An 18,086-nucleotide genomic window follows, 5' to 3' on the forward strand; every position below is an offset into this window, starting at 1 on the left:
AATCATGTTGAGCGAGGTAAGCCAAGAACGAAGAGACAAACAGTACATGGTCTCCCTGATAAGTGGATGATGAATCCAAAATGTTAGGTGATATGACAAAACTAACAGGACTTAAGAAACAAAGAACTCCCACTCATCTGGTTGAACCACTACTAAATATCCCCATGCTGCTGATCACATATATGGTATATAACATATGAGCACCGTTATATATTACAGACTGTGATAGACAATTTGCTCCAGGAAAGTTAGAATGAACTTGTGACTTTAAATGAGCATCATTATTCCACAATACTGTGAATTTCCGGAAATTAAGTAATCACTTAATCACAATCAAAAAAAAAAAAAAAGAACCTTGGGGAAGGGAGGGAGGGAGGGGATGGTAGGGGGAAAACAATGGAGGGGGTAACAATGTTCAAGAGGAAGTGGAAGTGTACTTATTACCTCACTCATGTAACTGTAACCCTCTGTATAGTATCTTTACAATAAAAAAAATCACAAAAAAAAAAATTAAAGGAAATAAAACTTGTGAAATACATAACCTAAAATTCTATGAATGAGCTTTGAGTTTAGCCAGTGCGTTTTTTAAAATACTAAATAGAATGCGATAAGCATTACAAAAACTCTTACATGTAGTGAGCAACCAGAAGTAATATTATGTATTGACCATGATCTGCTTCCAAGGAAGCCAGGTGGATAACTTCTCATGCTGTAAATCAAACTGGTTATCTTATGTCTTGTTATTGTAAAAATATCAGGAACAGAATGAATGGAGGTTGTAAACTGAGGTGAAGTCCATATGTAAATGTGAAAAACTGATAAAACAAAAGTATCTGAGCAATATATAGTGTTTTCCATCATAAGGAAGACCTAGAGGAATTAATTCTCTTTTTGATATCCTATCATAGGTCCTTAGAAGGATGAACTCTTTCCCCAGTCTTGTAGCAGCAGCATCAGATGAGAGGAACTGTATTTTTTTTGTTGTTTCCTTCAATTTATTCTTCAGTCCAAATCTGTAGTACTTGAGATTGAAAGAAACCAAGGGAAATTAGACACATACACTTTGTAATGAATAATCAAGGTAAAATAAATAAAATACATACAGCCTTGTAAAAGGTCTAACTAAATTGAGTTACATATTCTCAAGCATAAATAGAGAATGATTTAAGCAATATCTTGTTATTGATAATTGAAAAATGTTGAGTTGCTTAATTTTTTTTCCTTTCTACTACCTTAAATTATTTATTGATTTTGCATAGAAGATTAAAGATGAGATTAACAAGAAACTTGATTTAAAATGGACAAAAGTTCAGAATAGACATGTTTTCCTTAAATCCTTGAAGATCGACAGTGGGTTAACAAAATTGTACTTAATACAACTTGTATGCTGGCTTAATGCTTTGAGACCAGAAGTCATTAGGGAAGTGTAATTCAAAATTACTATGATACTACTTCATTACTACTATAACTTTTATCAACAAAATCAAAGGAACCAGGTGTTTTGGTAAAGGCTTGTAATTTCAAGCACTTAGGAGGTCGGATTTAAGTCTATGGCCAGTCTGGGTCGTGCTGCAGATATTAAAAACTTACCCATTATTATTAAAGGTAATAATGGTGAGAGTGTGGACAAAAGGAAATTTTCTACACTCTTGGTCAAAATACAGGTTAGTATTCTCGTTGTAGAAAGTAGTATGCAGTTTTCTAAAGAGGCTGATATCTTAGGATCAGATTCAAAGCCAGCCCAGGCAGAAAAATCTGTGAAAATCTTATCTCCAATAAACACCAGAAAACTGGAAGTGGTGCTGTAGCACAAGGGGTAGATTGCGAGCCTTGAGCTGAAGCGCTCAGGCCCTGAGTTCAAGCCCCACAACCGACAAAAAAAGAGAAATGCTAAGCTAATGTATCATCTTACCCACCAATAATGTGATTATTTCTCTCTCCGTAACTCGTAAATATATCTGTAGTTCAAAGTTGTGTTCAACTACAGACTAATAAAGCAATTGTGGTAATGTACAAATTTTTCACATTTCTGCCTTCCTTCTCTTCTCATATAAGAAAACACTAATAACACTATAAATATATTGAATTTATAAATTAAGGATCGGTGTTGTTGTTGTTTTCCAACCTGAAGCCTTCTTTTCCATGATTTTTGACATAAAATTTTGGGAGATTTTTTTTTATTGTTATGGGATTCCATCTAAAACAAAGCCATGTATATCGAGAAAGCCAATGTTTTCAACTCAGAATACTAAACAAAAGAGGGAGAAAATTAAGGTTAGATCTATATGTTAAGCACAAATACAGGCAATATCAGGATATTTTGAAATCATATACCTTTACTTGATAAAGTGGCTCAAACCTTAATTTTATCTACTTGGGCAACAAAGATTAGAGAATTCCAGTGCCAGGCAAGCCCAGACAACAAAAAGAATTTTCAGAAACTCTAACCATTTGCTGGGTGCAATGTTTTCTTGCCTGTGTTAGGAGGACTGCAGTCCAATCAGTCCCAGGCATAGTGATACTACCTCAAAATAAGCAATCCAATTACAATCTGCAGGTATGGCCCTAGTAGAGATGCTGTTTCACAAGTATAGGGTTTTTGGTTCAATCCTCCAGTACCGCTAGGAATTTAAGTGTGTGCCAGAGTAAGAATTTGGCATGTCTAAAGTCAAGACTTCATACTTATTACCATCTTTGTGAGAACTTCAGCTTCCTTATTTGGAAACTGAGCTGTTCAGTTAAGAGTGAATAGATGAATCTTATTATTTAAAATTTCATTTAACTGAAATTGGAAAGATTAATGTCTCAGACACTATTCATATTTGAGATTCATTAGCCACATATAGCCAGTGGGTAGTGTGTTAGACAATGCATATACAGAATATTTCCATTATCACAGATGTTTCCGTTAGAACTGTTTTAGAGCATGTTTCTGCTTGTTAAGGGATGGTTCATGTTCATAAACTACATACGCTACATAGATGGTACTAAGACTGAAGGTCAGCCCAGAAAAGCTAAACACCCATGAAGTTAAGATATAAATATAAATTTTTCTACATAGGCACACTTATTTGTGAGGAGGAAGAGGATCAAACAGTCAATGTCAGCAGAATCAACGCTCTCAACTCTAGGAAAGAATAGGTGGAACTTTTAGCAATTCTTTGCAGCTTTGCTTCTGTGATTGAAATTGGCTGTGGTATTCTCAATGGTGATTTTGTTGGAAAATATACATGTGTAATTATCATATTAGCTCACAGAAGAATTAGTATTTGTGCTTTGTAAATGTCATTTGGTATTTATATATGACATTTCAATTTCTTCTGGTACCAATACACCACAAATATCTTTATATGGCTTCTGAGATTTTGCTTTCATTAGCTTTGTTGTTCTTACCGCAGACATTTAAAAAAATAGTGGAAAAGTTAAGACTTCCTTGTGTTTTATAATCCCATTAGTACTCAGTAAGCTTAATAACCAGTGAGAATACAAGAACTATGTGAAGAAATTATATCTCCAATTAATTGCTGGAGCAAAGAGAACTGGCTTTCCAGAATCTCACCTTCAGAATTCAAGAATGAGGTGGGAATAAGACAAGCAAAGACATAGAGTAATTTGCACTGCAGTTGCTGTGCTGTCACAATGAACACCTGTTCTCATGCAATCTTTTTGAATCTCACAGTTAGCTTTTTTGTGGTTTTTATTAGTATGACAAAGATGACTGACTTTCCCAGATTTACAGTTGGAAATGTGTGGGACACATTCCTTTATCTATGGAATCTTCCTTAAAATTGTGCATCATTCACTTTGGTTCTCGATGCCTTTTCCATCCTTGTCACAAGTATCTATTTCTACAAATGGAGACGCTGGTTCAACATTTGCCTTTAAATGATTAAATAATGTGGATTTTGGAGGTTGTTTGATTTACTGTAGAAGCAAAGTATTATGGGTAGGACCCTTTGGTCCATTTTGACGCTTCTTTGTAGAATTCTTATTGGGGTCCTTACTCATGGACTCATGTGTAAGTAATTCCCCCCCATATTCCAGTATAATCCAGTACAGTGGGACAATGCATTAGAAATTTAAAACATGCATATAACTCTTAAAATATACTTTCAAATATAATGACATAAATAAAATAAAAGATTTTGTTTCTATTTTTTAATCTTAGTATTATTGTCAAGGTAATGTACAAAGGGGTTCCAGTTACATAAGTAAGGTAGTGATAACATTTCTTATATAACTTGTTACTCCCTCCCTCATTTTTCTTCCTCTTTCCCTCACTTTCTCAATCCCCCCTCCCAAGTTGTACAGATCATTTCCAACATATTGTTGTGTTTGATTGCCTTTAAGTAAATATTTGTGCTGTTCCCATCTTGGAGCTCCACGAGGCAAACACTGGAACACCACAGTTAGACCCCTCTATACATATTTTCCTACAATTTGCGGTCATATATTTGTTTGATTACTCATTTGTATATTGCCAAATCTGGAGTTTGAATCCAGGGCCTGCACATTGTTCTCAGCTTTTCTTTTTCCTCAACTCTAGCCACAGATCCATTTCTGGCATTTTGTTGGTTAAATGGGGGCTGGCTTTGAACCATGATCCTCAAATCTCACCCGTGTCAGTAGGATTGCAGGGGTGAGCCTACTTTATAATTTTACTTTTCATCTCATTATATCATGCATATATTTCCTATCCAATAATATCCTTAGAAATTTCATACTGTTTTAAGAACATTACTTATAATGAGTACATGGGACTCCAGTGCTAATAAATTCCATAATTAATTGAACTGTCTCTATCCCTGAAAATATTTGTTGTCTCGAAAATATTTAAATGGATCATCATAGTACTTTTGGATTTTTCATTCTAGTATCTATTTTTTTTATAAATAGATTAGCATCTGCTAGTTGTTACAAGGAACCAAATACAAACATTCTTCTTACAAAATGATCCATCTTAACTTGGCTCACCTGAAACAGTAAGTTACTCCTCCCTGTGAATTTATTCTTTTTCCCAGCATGCAGTTCCAGTTTTGTAACTTTTACACACCTTACCTACTATAATGCCTTTGTCTAAAATCCCTCTTTCTATCATCCAGTTTTTGTACAAACCTTTTCCATTGTATTTCACTAATAGGAAGGCATATTTCACTAATACCAACTTAATGTCATCATTTCCATGGGTATTTCCATTTTAGCCTGGATCAGAACTTGATTCTAACAAGATTTTATTTTAATGGAAGAATCAGAGCATCAATTGGAAGCCTGAGAGTACCCTTATGAACAAATTTTATCATTCATTGCTTAATTTTCTTTTGGAATTTGAAGGCTAAAGATTACCAGCACATATATCTTCTGTTGTCACTGTATTTGGTTCCCGTTCCCTGTATCTTGTATATACATTTTTATAATGTGGGGAGGGGAAAGGAAATAACAAAATACTGAAACAAGGATACAGGTTGACCAAATGTAACAATGAGATGTGCAATACACTATGTTAAAAATGAACTTCACAACTTTGGGGTAGGGGGAAGGAGGAGTTGGGAAAGTACAGAGGGAAGGAAATGTAGTGGGAAAACAAAGGAGGGGGTAACAATGCTCGACAGGAAATGTACTCATTACTTTACTGTAACCGTAACCCTGTAACCCCTCTATACAGTATCTTTACAATAAAAATATTTTTAAAAATATTTCCAGCTCATACTCCCATGGTTAATTTGTTATACACCTTAAATGCTTCATATGGGTCAAAATGGGAAACCAAAAGAAAGCAACTTTCAATATAGATTTCTATTGTTGTAACACTGAGATGCCAAATGCATTGCCAAGTGCACAGGAACACAGATTACAATCATTAACCTCTAGAATTTTGAGTTGTCTTCTTTGGCTTGAAATCTCTTAATTGTATTATATACAATACGCAGAAATGTCCTGAAAAAAATATTCATGGATAAAGAACAGTTCTACAAAATCAAGAAAATTTGTACCAAGTCAAAAAGAGGAAACTAAGCCAAGAAAAATTTTATTTATTCATATAAAGCTAGGATTGAACATGGGTCTACCAATAGTCTGAAGAAAAACAATTATTTAAGTGAGTTCTTATTATAAATATAGTAATATAATTACATACATGGTAAAATAGAACCTGATGATGAGCTATGAACTCTGGCTGGGGAATTCATGAAAATCTTTCTTGCACAATGTCATGATACGTAGGAAGGGAGAAAACAAATATTCTGTAAAATGATGAAAAGCTTACAAAGTTCAGTAATCTCCAAATATTATGACCAAGGAATGTAAAGTATCAGGAACTAGGTAGCAGTAAATTGGAAAGTGAAATTGGAGAAATTGAAATGGCCATATAGCTTGGTGTTATGGCACTTTCTTAATATGTATAGGGCCCTAGGTTCAATCCCCAGCACTAAAAAGGAAGGAAGGAACGAGACCTAGAAAGATTTGTGAGGTGGGCCCTGCACCATCATAGACTTTTTATTCTCTAGCCCATGATTCCATACTGTTGATTACACATTATTACTGCATGGGAGATTTTAACTTCAGTTGCCCAAGTCCCAGCCATTTTTAGTTGCGTGGGTACAAATCTATCAACTTCAGCTCATATGACTTCGGGGCACCAGTAAACACCCAGGACAGAGATATCATGAGGGCACATATGAGTCTAGAATGGTCTATGAGCCTTTTATTTCTGCAGAAAAATAAATACACATGGTATGTTAGCCTAAGTATGGATATAGATTAGTCTGAGTTTAAATGTACCCATATAATAGTTTTGCAACCCTGAGTAAATTACCTACCTCTATTTAAACCTCCATTTCTTGTTTTGGACATGGGGGCCAATGAGACTACAGTGCTAGTGTATTTCTAAAGTGTTTTCTGGCTATGCATTCTTAAATTTATTATAACTACCGTTAGTTGACTTGTTTATATAGTGCACATTTGCACCAGGTGCTGATGAGCAAAGCAGAAGACGATGAAGTGTGCTTTCTTGGGTCTCTCGGGTACTTGATGTAATTCCTTACACTCCAAAATTTATGAAGTCAGAGTTTGACAACAGGGCAATTTTAAAACTTTTCTCTATGGAGCCTTAGCATTCTTCATTATCAGAAGGACTCCAGAAAGATGGAAAATTAAAATAGAGAAACTGGGGCTGGGAAGGTGGCTCAGTGGTAGAGTGTTTGCCTTGCATGCATGAGGCCCTGGGTTCGGTTCCTCAGCACCACATAAGCAGAAAAAGCCAGAAGTGGAGCAGAGGGTCAAGTGGTAGAGCGCTACTCTACAGTTGAAAAACTGAGTGACAGCTCCCAGGCCCAGAGTTCAGGCCCCACAACCAACAAAAAGAGAAAAGAAAAAGGGAAAAAAGAGAAACCACAACAGTCCTTGTCAACTAGCTTACTGTTAGTCCTTTTGATCTATGATCGCAAATTACCAGACACTGAAATGGTTATAAACAACAAATTTTTTTCTGCGCTCTGGAGCCTGGAGGACCGAGATTGCAATGCCAGCAGAGTCACGATTTTTTTTTTTCTGAGTGATGCACTGTACTAAAGATCAGGAGTGAAATCTATTTGGTTTTGTTTACTTAAATCCCAGTCATAAAGGCTTGCCTCCATGACTTAATTACCATCCACATACACACAAAGGCCCACTTCTGCCTCAAACTGCGATCCTCTTACTTCTGCTTCTCTTATCAACATGTGTCACGTTTGTTTTAGGTGTTGATATTTTCACCATACCAACAGCAAGTGTCCGATACCTTCCAGAGACTAAGTCATAAGTAGTTAGAATTATAGGCATGCACCACTATATCAAGCTGAATTTTTCTAAAAAGAAATCTTCAGTAGCTGTGCTAACAAAGAGATATTCACTCACTTATCTTTAGTCTGCAATTCTCTGCCTCTGGAAATTCTTTCTCATTGTTCTCCTCACTGAAGCCGGCAAGTTTGTGATAACTTCAGTTTTGTTAATGCTTTCAAAATATTCCTTTTTAGTCTACATTCTTCATGCCTCATGATCTATATCATAGTGATTTTCCTTACCAAAAATGTTTGTCTCAGCCAGGAGAGGTGACTGATGCCTACAATCCTGAGGAGCTGAGATGTAAAGACTTTAGTTGGAATCCATCCACATATTTTCTATCTAAAGGAAACTGGGTGCCTCTTAATAACATAAAAAAAATTTCATATTTGTTATAATAACATCTTAGAAATTTAAAGATATTCATTTGATAACCTTAATAGAAACAAGGAATTAAACATGAATTTCTCTCAGGAAATCCAAGTCATTCATTACAACCGTAACTTATTTGGGAAGAGAGTTGAAATCTCGTTCAGAAAACATAACCATGTGCCATTGTTACATTCTCCTTTCTGTCATTATCTAACATGCTTCAGAGGAAACAGACTTAAACAGATATGAGTCCTGGAATATATTGTAAATGCCAGCATTGAATGATCTCTCCATGGTAAAAAAATCTTCACAAATTTTCATGCTCCTGAACAACCCATCCTGTTGCTTTGCTCTGAGCCTGGATGAGTTTTCCCATTTGTCCTTCTATGGCTTTCTTCTAGGGCAGGTGTGTGTCTTTTCCTTTATTCGGCCGATATGGAGTCTTATTTCCTCTTTCAAACATTCTGAGAAGCTATTGCCAGGCCACAAAAAGTAAGATAAAATTTTCATCCCATATTCTCCCCTCACAGATCTCCTGCCCTAAAAAACTCTTTACTGAACAAAATGGAACAATGATTGCTGAAAGACCATTATCACACTAGTCATAACACCAGAGAGGAACAAGTAGAAGAATCATTATCTGCATGTCACCAGTATCAATCGACCTACTGCTTCCATGTTTAAATGGGACAACTAATAGATGTTTTTTCTGGCTGCCAGTGGCTCACACCAGCAATGCTAGCTACTCAGGAGACTGAGGACTGAAGATTGTGGTTCAAAGAGAGCCCAGGATAGAAAGTTCATGAGATTCTTACCTCCAATTAACTACCAAATAGCTGAAAGTATTACTGTGGCTCAAGGGGTAGAGTTCTAACCTTGAGCAAAACAACTCAGGGACAGCATGTGGGCTAAAGAAACAGCACACAGACAAAGATATATGCTTCTAGATTTCCTGACCATGTTCTTTTTCATAAGATGAAGATTTTGTAAGTCAAATAGTCTTGATGCCAATTAATAGCTATGCTGTCTTGGGCTTGTAATCCTCAACTTCATCTTCCTTGAATGTACAATGAAGAAATTTTGCAAAACTGGTGCAGTGGGCGAATCCAGTCATAATGTATGTGTGTGAAAATGTAACCAGGGAAGATGGCGGAGGAGAAGCTGGAATCTGAACTAGCTCCCACATAGAAAGCAGTTTTAGAGTTCCAGTGAACAGTCCTAAGCAGAGAATCACACCAAATGTGCCATCACAGGACAGTTAGACAAGAGAGGGGAAGCCAAGGCAAAAAGACACATCTGAGCGCCTGAAAGCAGCCGCGGCGGCGGCGGCGGCAAGGTCACGGCAGAGAACACAGCCACCGGGGCCATAACTGAGTGCTCACACAGAGAGTCCAGGACGAAGAAGCCAGACACAGCGGGCAAGCGGATTCTACTCAACACCAGCAAGAACCGACAAGGAGCGGACATCTTCATCCTGCAGTTCGCAGACCAGAGACGACCCAGGATCCAAGACTCGACGTGAGTAGAAGCCCGACGTCCTCACTCCTTCTCGGGGAGCAGAGGAGGGAAGGCCACCCATACACCCCCAGCACCGGTGATCTCCATCTTGGATACCGACAAAGCTCGGAGGAGCTGCCAGCTCCAACCCAGGCCTTGGAATAAAACGAGTCATTTAGCAGGTCACAAGAACTTAACGGCGGCGAAGTCACCTGCCAGACTCGGCTCCATCCAGGGAAAAGTCACCCAGCTCAGGCACCAGCCATTGGAGTGGCTTTCCTCACTGGGTAACCAGAGACAGAGGCTGCCCCTCCCTCTAGCAGCCTCAACAATCAATTGAAAAACAGAAACCCTGAGAATGGCTCCAGGCTGGGCTCTGTGAGTTTGTTTTTTTTTTTCACAAAATAGCCCCAGGAAAAAGCTACTGATTGCTGAAAGGCCTCAACTCTACCCAGAAACTAGCCTTACACTGCATCCCCCTCTTTTGTGATTCTCAAAGCAGATCACCCTCCCAGTAAACTAATCAGGGAGGGGGATCTCAAAATCTTGAGTAAAGCAGAGCATTTTTCTGCCTGTTCAAACAAAGTGACTTAAGAAACCAATCAAGCCACAGGACCTCAAGCTGACCAGAGACTCCAACAAGTGGCTGTTTACAGACAAAAGAGAGATACAGGATTCTTCCCACCCCTCCCAAAAAATCAAAAAAAAATCAAAGAACTTTTTTTTTCTTCTCTTCCTCTTCCTTTCTTTTTTTATCTCTTTTTTTTTCTTTTTTTGGTACCATATATATATATATATATAAAATTTTTTTCCTTTTCTAAAATTTGTATTAATCTTTAATTTTGGCCTTTTTTGAAAAAATAATTGTCTTCCAGTAACTTTATTTTTTCCTCTTATAATTTTTATTTTAGGAATACATGAATGTGCGTTTTCATTTCTTTTCTTGTCTTCTTTCTCTTTTTCTTTCTTTCTTAACTATCTTTTTGTTTTTTTGTCTAGCTCTACTGAACTTCTGCTCTTTTTCTCTCCCTTTCTAATCCTTTTCACCTTTTCCTCTCCTTTGATCTTCTGTATGTGACTTAACTCTTGTCCTGCATATCCTCAGATAAACCCATAGTTAACTAGTAGACCCTATCCCCCATTGTGTACACACTTAATCCACAAATTTGTTACTCAATTCAAAACCTCTGAGACTTAAATTCCTTAATAGCAGTACTACCTCTTCATACCTATATAATATTTTAAGCATTTTCTTAAGTTTTTCAAGTCTCCTCTATGTCCCTAACCTTCTATTAATATACTCACATTCCTCTCTAAATAGATGGTCTTTTAATCTCCATAATAATATTAATATTTACGTTTCTATTTTTCTCTGGTCTCTTTTCATTTCTCTTTCACTTTCTTCCTTTTCTATCTCTCTCTCTACTTGCATCCTACCCAACCTATTTCCTGCATTGAGATTAGGACATAGTTAACTCTCACTGTGCCTCCCCACACCAATATATTCCTATTTTTGACCCACATCTCTCCCTAACCCTAAAAATTTCTGGTTTTCCAAATTCTTCTCTGCGGTTCGAAACCCATTAACATATAGTTGTTTGATGTTGAATAGATGTATCTGTTGAACTAGATTGTATCTGTAGACTATTGACTGTATAAATGCAAAAGTTGGTTGATGGTTGCCTTAAGATAGTGTTCTAGCACAAAACTGGTGCTATTTTCATCTCAAATGGGCCGAGTAAGCCGGAAAAACACAAGAAAAATGGCAAATCCGGGTATCTCAATTTCCAATCTTGATAATCAGGGGTCAGATCAGATAATGAACAACCCAGAAGAGAGTTCCCAAATAGCCCTACAAACACTGGTGGCAAACACGATAAATGAGAAGTTTGACAACTTACAAAGGATGCTGTATGAGCGTGATAGGGAGAGAGAGGAGGCATCCCAAAAGTTTATACAGGAATATCATAAGCATGAGGAAGCTACTCAAAAACTGATACAGGATTTGTGTGAACAACTTGAGAATGCTCAAAGAGAAAGGGAGGAATGGCGTGAGTAGGCTGAGAACACTCAAAGAGAATTGCAGGAATCCCATGAACGGGAAGAAAGAGAACTGCAGGAATCCCACAGACGGGAGGAAGCTAATCAAAGTGTAATTCAGGAATTGAGAGACCAGGTAGAGAATACACAAAGATCACTAAAGGCATTCATGGAATCCATTAACAAAGAGCTGAAGGAAGTCAGGGAGACCCAAAGTCATGGAAACCAACAGAAGGAATGGGAGTCCCAAGAAACCATAACCAATCAACTAAGTGATTTGAGAACAAACACTGAACACCAAATTAAGGAAGTCAGAAATTCATACAAGACCTAAAACAGAGCTTCAAAAAAGAACTTGAAGCCATCAAAGCTGACCAATTAGAAGGAAAAAAGATAAAAAACAAAGTAGAGAGTCTTGACAGCAGGTTAGACCATGCAGAAGATCGAATCTCAGGGATTGAAGACAGCCTAGATATTATAGAGAAAGAACATACAACCATCCAAGACAAGTCCAAGAAATATGATAGATCTATCCAACATCTGGAAGACACCATCAGAAGGCCTAATCTAAGGAAAATGGGTGTAGAGGAGCACCTAGAAACAGAAGTTAATGGTCTAGAAAATTTGTTTAACAGGATCCTAGCAGAGAACTTCCCAAACATACAAAAAGATAGGCCTATTCAGATACAAGAAGCTTTTAGAACCCCAAATAGACCAGACCAGAATAGGACATCACACCATCACATTATAATCCACACTGGATCAACTCAGACCAAGGAAAAGATCCTTAAAGCTGTCAAGGAGAAAAGGGTAATCACCTATAAAGGGAAAACAATTAGAATCACCTCAGATTTCTCAGCAGAGACAATCAAAGCAAGAAAAGGCTGGAATGACGTATGCCATGCCCTAAAAACAAACAACTATCAACCAACAATACTGTACCCAGCTAAACTCTCCTTCATAACTGAAGGCCAAATAAAAACCTTCCATAGCAAAGAAAAATTGAAACAATACATCTCCACCAAACCAGCCCTACAAAAGATTCTTAAAGATGTCCTACACATAGAAAACCAACAAGACCGCAACAAAGGCCAAGAAACTGCACCCAAACTGAGAATCCAAGAACCATAGGAAGAACCCAGTTTTCGCAGCCCCCAAGAAGGTGGATAACATGGCAGGAACTCCCAAATAACTCTCAGTCCTAACTCTTAACGTTAATGGACTGAAATCTCCAATTAAGGGACATAGACTGTCTAGTTGGATTAAAAAACAAGACCCTTCTATCTGCTGCCTGCAGGAGTCATATCTTGCCCGTAAAAACAAACACATTTTCAATGTTAAAGGCTGGAACAAAATCTACCAAGCAAACGGCCCCCATAAACAGGCTGGAGTTGCAATCCTAATATCAGATAAAATAGACTTCAAATTAAAATTCATGAGAAGAGATGAATAAGGTCGCTAAATACTAATTAAAGGATCTCTCCTTCAGGAGGATATTACAATTCTAAATATCTATTCGCCAAACAATGGAACACCCAAATTTATCCAAGAAACACTACTTTCCCTAAAATCCCATATAGATCCAAAGACATTAATTGTTGGGGATTTTAACACACCACTCTCCCCACTAGATAGATCAACTCGGCAAAAACTCAACAGAGAAACCGCAGATCTAAACAGCTGCATAGATCAAATAGACTTAACAGACATCTACCGAACATTTCACCCAGCAGCATCAGAATACACGTTTTTCTCAGCAGCACATAGAACGTTTTCTAAAATAGACCACATTTTAGGCCACAAAGCAACCTTGTCTAAATTCAGAAACATTGAAGTTATACCTTGCATTCTCTCCGACCACAAGGGAATAAAATTAGAACTCAACACCAAAAGCCACCAAAGAAGTCCGGTATCTCATGGAGGCTGAACAACACACTGCTGAATCAAGAGTGGGTCATGGAAGAGATTAGAAAGGAAATTCAAATGTTCATGCTTTTCAACAAAAATGAACACACAAATTACTAGCTCCTCTGGGACACAGCAAAGGTAGTACTCAGAGGCAAGTTTATAGCTCTGATCTCCTACATCAACAAATTGCAGAGATCTGAAACTAGCAATTTAATGAGACATCTGAACCTCCTTGAAAAAGAGCAGCAAGATAAATCCCAATACCATAGACAGAAAGAAATAATTAAAATTAAATCAGAATTAAACGAATTTCAATCCAAAAAACTATAGAAAGAATCAACAAAACAAAGAGTTGGTTCTTCGAAAAAATTAACAAAATTTACAGACCCTTAGCAAATCTTATCAGAAAAAGTAGAGAACATACCCAAATTAATAAACTCAGAGATGAAAATGGAAACATCACCACGCAAACAACCAAGATTCAGAACATTATAAGGGAATACTTCTCAAAACTTTATGCTCATAAGTTTGAGAACTCGACAGAAATGGTCCTTTTTCTAGCAAATATTGACATGCCAAAACTAAACCAAGATGAGTTAAATCAGCTTAACAGGCCCATACCAAGCTTTGAAATAGAAACAGCAATAAGAGACCTCTAAGCTAAAAAATGTCCAGGACCGGATGATTTTACAGCGGAATTCTACAAGGCCTTCAAAGCAGAGCTCACACCAATACTCCTCCAACTCTTCAATGAAATTGAAAGAGAAAGTTCACTACGAAACACATTCTATGAAGCCATCATAACCCTCATCCCAAAACCAGGAAAGGAATAATCAAAGAAAGAGAACTATAGACCCATCTCGTTGATGTACATTGATGCAGAGTGTCTCCTTTGACTCTGAGGTTTTTTATCCATTGGGAGTTGATTCTGGTGAAGGGTGATATCGAAGAATATAGGTTTTATTATCTACAAGTTGTTAACCAATTTTGCCAGCACCATTTATTGAAGAGGCTGTCTTTCTTCCATCCTAATTTTTAGCTCCCTTATCGAAGATTAGATGGCTATAGGGCTCTGGGTCCATTTCTGGGTTTTCAATTCTATTCCATTTGTCCTGAGGTCTGTTCTTGTGCCACTACTAAGCTGTTTTGTTTAATATGGCTTTTTAGTAGAGTTTGAAATTTGTTATTGATATTCCTCCAACACAGTTTTTTCTGTTAAGCATCAGTTTTGCTATTCGGGGTCTTTAATTTTTCCATATGAATTTTTGGATTGACTCTTCTATTTCCTTGAATAATAAGCCTGGAATATTCATAGGTATCGTATTGAATTTGTAGATAGCTTTTGAAAGTATTGCCATTTTCACAAAGTTGATCCTTCTAATCCCAGGATCATGGGAGGTTTTTCCACTTCCTAAATTCTGTTTTAATTTCCTTTTTCAGGTTTTTAAATTTTTCATCATAGTGATCCTTCAATTCTGTGGTTAAGTTAATTCCTAGGTGAAGTGCCCAGATCTCAGATGCCCCCTCGCAGACTACCAGAGACCACGATCAATGCAAACATCAAAGAGTCGTTTATTGCAAGTTCGAGCTTGGTTCTCTGCACACTCGGTAACCGGTGACGCTAAGAGTTCCTGAGTACAAAATTAAAAATTAGCACAGCTTTTATAGTATCAAACAATCAAGTTTAGGGAGTTTCACACAAGCGAGTTAACAAGTTCAGGGGGTTTCCAAACAAGCAAGTTCACATTTTCAGGGGGTTTAAGTTCACCCTGATGGCACATCCCTTTTTCTGATGGAACACTTAGGCAACTGCTCTGTTCCTTAAGGGTGGGCAGGGTTGGTGGCAACCTGCGGTTTTTTTAGAACTGTTCCTCTTTTGAGGTTATTCTGAGGGCAGCACAGCTACAGGTTGTTGGCTTAATCTTAAAATGCAGTTTCTGTAGCTCTTCATTCCATCCTTTTCTAGAGCATCGGGAACCAATCATGGTCTCCTAATTGGCACAGTCTTTTATATTTACAGTTTGGTATTGGGATCTCAGAACTAAGAAATGGACTGCACTGATCTCTTTTTTTTTACAAGGTCCAATTGTGAGTAAAAAATAACGGTACCAAAGGTCCTTATATTTTTTTTAACATTTTAAGACGTACTTTTTAATTTATTTTTTATCCAAAGGATACCATTTTTTCCCAATTTTTCCCCCAAGGCTTCCTTTACTACCCTCCTCTTCTTTACAATTCCTCGAGCTTCTTTGTGTCTAGAGTGTAAAACTGTCCATTTTTTCCTCTTGCTTGTGGGACCAAGTTATCTCAGAACAGCCTCAAAACACCACTGAGATGGAGAATTTTGCTAGATTTTAAGGCTAAGAGCAGAGCTGTGTCTTATCCTTTTAATACCTGCATTGATAACACACTCAGATTATTACCATACCAGAGCCAAACTAGTCTGTGACTATAGAGTAGATTTCCAGTGACTATGCACTGAAGTGCCTATGGCAAGCAAGCCAGTGATATCCTTTCTCCCAATATCTACTTTGGGAATAGAGAGGGTTTTTGGATATCACCCAAAATAATGTCCCACAAGATCTTAGTTTTAGCAGCTTTTAACCAGGTTGAGTCTCAGGTGATTGAACCCAGAAGGAGTTCAGACTACTTTTCCATGGTGGAGGTGGTCTGAGTGACGATATAGATTTCTTCCAGGTGACTGTCAGCTGGTCTTCAAACTTTACCCTTTAGGGTGTGCAGCTACAGTAGCAGGTCTCTCAGTGGCTCCAAGGGACTGTCACAGCTCATGCTGGGCTGCAATTTCCTACACAGACTGGTTAAGGATACATTGCATAGACTTGGCAGGCTTTGGCCCTGTTGGATTTTAAGACCTTTTAGACAATAGCCCAGGATAATTTACCAAAATGACATTTTTTTACTAACCATATATATTTTTAAACAAACACGAAAGGCTTAATCTTGTAACCATCTCCAACAGATGCAGTCTGAACACTTGCACACCTGTTAACACTATTCTTTATGCCTATTTTTTAAAAAAAAATAATTATTTTTTCTATTTTGCCTCGTTTTTCCAAAACTTACTCTGGACTCTTGATCTTAAAAAAAGGATTGATGGGGCCCAGCGCAACAGCAGCTGGAGGGCCTAGGAGGCAGGGCGGCGGGTCCTGTCCTCGCCATGAGGCCGCAGCAGGCGCCTGTGTCCAGGAAGGTATTCATTCAGCGCGACTACAGCAGTGGCACACGCTGTCAGTTCTAGACCAAGTGTCCCGCAGAGTTGGAGAACAGGATTGGTAGGCAGCAATTTGAAGAAACAGTTCGAACTCTAAATAATCTTTACGCAGAAGCAGAGAAGCTTGGGGGCCAGTCATATCTTGAAGGCTGTTTGGCTTGTTTAACAGCATATACCATCTTCTTGTGCATGGAAACCCATTATGAGAAGGTTCTGAAGAAAGTCTCCAAATATATTCAAGAACAGAATGAGAAGATATATGCTCCCCAAGGCCTCCTCCTGACAGATCCCATTGAGAGAAGACTTCGAGTTATTGAAATTACCATTTATGAAGACAGAGGTTTGAGCAGTGGAAGATAAGCCATAGAATTAAAGATCCCACCTGCAGCTGGAACCCTCATCTGTCCATGGGTCAATCGCAGAGTGTCCCTACCTCCTCTCCAGAGCATCAATCCTTTGTATCTGCTGCCAGAGCCATGGTGCCATTTATGCCGAGGACTAACTTTCTAAAATTCCACACCTGATGTGACTTCTAGTCACTCAGCATCCACTTTGTGTCTCCAAATTGTGTAGGACTTGTCATCTTTTGATTAGCTTCTGAGAAAATACAATGAAGCATTTCACTTTTTAAAATTCAGTCATTAAATAAAGTATGCAGTTAGAGGGCCTAATACAAAGTTTGTTTCTTACCTGCCACCAGGTAAGAAATTGCCATTGGTTCTCTTCATTCCTTGAGCCAGTTTACCTGGTAGCTTTATACTTCAAGAAGTCAAATCTTAGCCAAAATTCTGATTAATAAAAAGCTTTTCTCTAGGTAAGGGGTGTATTATGTCTGTGGTTTTGCCAATGCATCTCCCAGATTTCAGAGAACTATCATTTCTGCCATGTTTCAAATCTTAAGATTTATTTCTGCTGTTCAGTTTCTCAAGCCGAAGCTCAATGAAAAAAGGAGTATAATGTTATTTGTTTTATTACAGCAATTTTTGCTCATAAAATCAGTATTTAATGCAATGTTCATTCTTTTCTTGGGTGACTTAGGTTGATTTGCATTACCTTTGGATGTGGGAAGATGTGGTTTGTGTTGCTTGTTCATTTACACAAATAAGCACAATGAAGTGGATGCTAAATTGTCAAACACATAAATGTCCCTGCTCTTTTCCTGAATTTGTAATACACAGTGTAATAATACTTTAAATATAGTTTTGTTATAAAGATAACTTTT

General features: G+C 37.7%; 1 pseudogene; it reads left to right on the forward strand.

Moving 5' to 3' along the window:
• Nucleotides 1-16,810: 16,810 nt before the first annotated feature.
• On the forward strand, nt 16,811-17,523 carry LOC138814754 (golgin subfamily A member 7 pseudogene; annotated as a pseudogene).
• The last annotated feature ends 563 nt before the right edge of the window (nt 17,524-18,086 follow it).

Source organism: Dipodomys merriami, unplaced genomic scaffold (assembly GCF_024711535.1).
Source record: "Dipodomys merriami isolate MVZ:Mamm:240054 unplaced genomic scaffold, mDipMer1.0.p SCAF_609, whole genome shotgun sequence".
Taxonomy (NCBI): Eukaryota; Metazoa; Chordata; class Mammalia; order Rodentia; family Heteromyidae; genus Dipodomys; species Dipodomys merriami.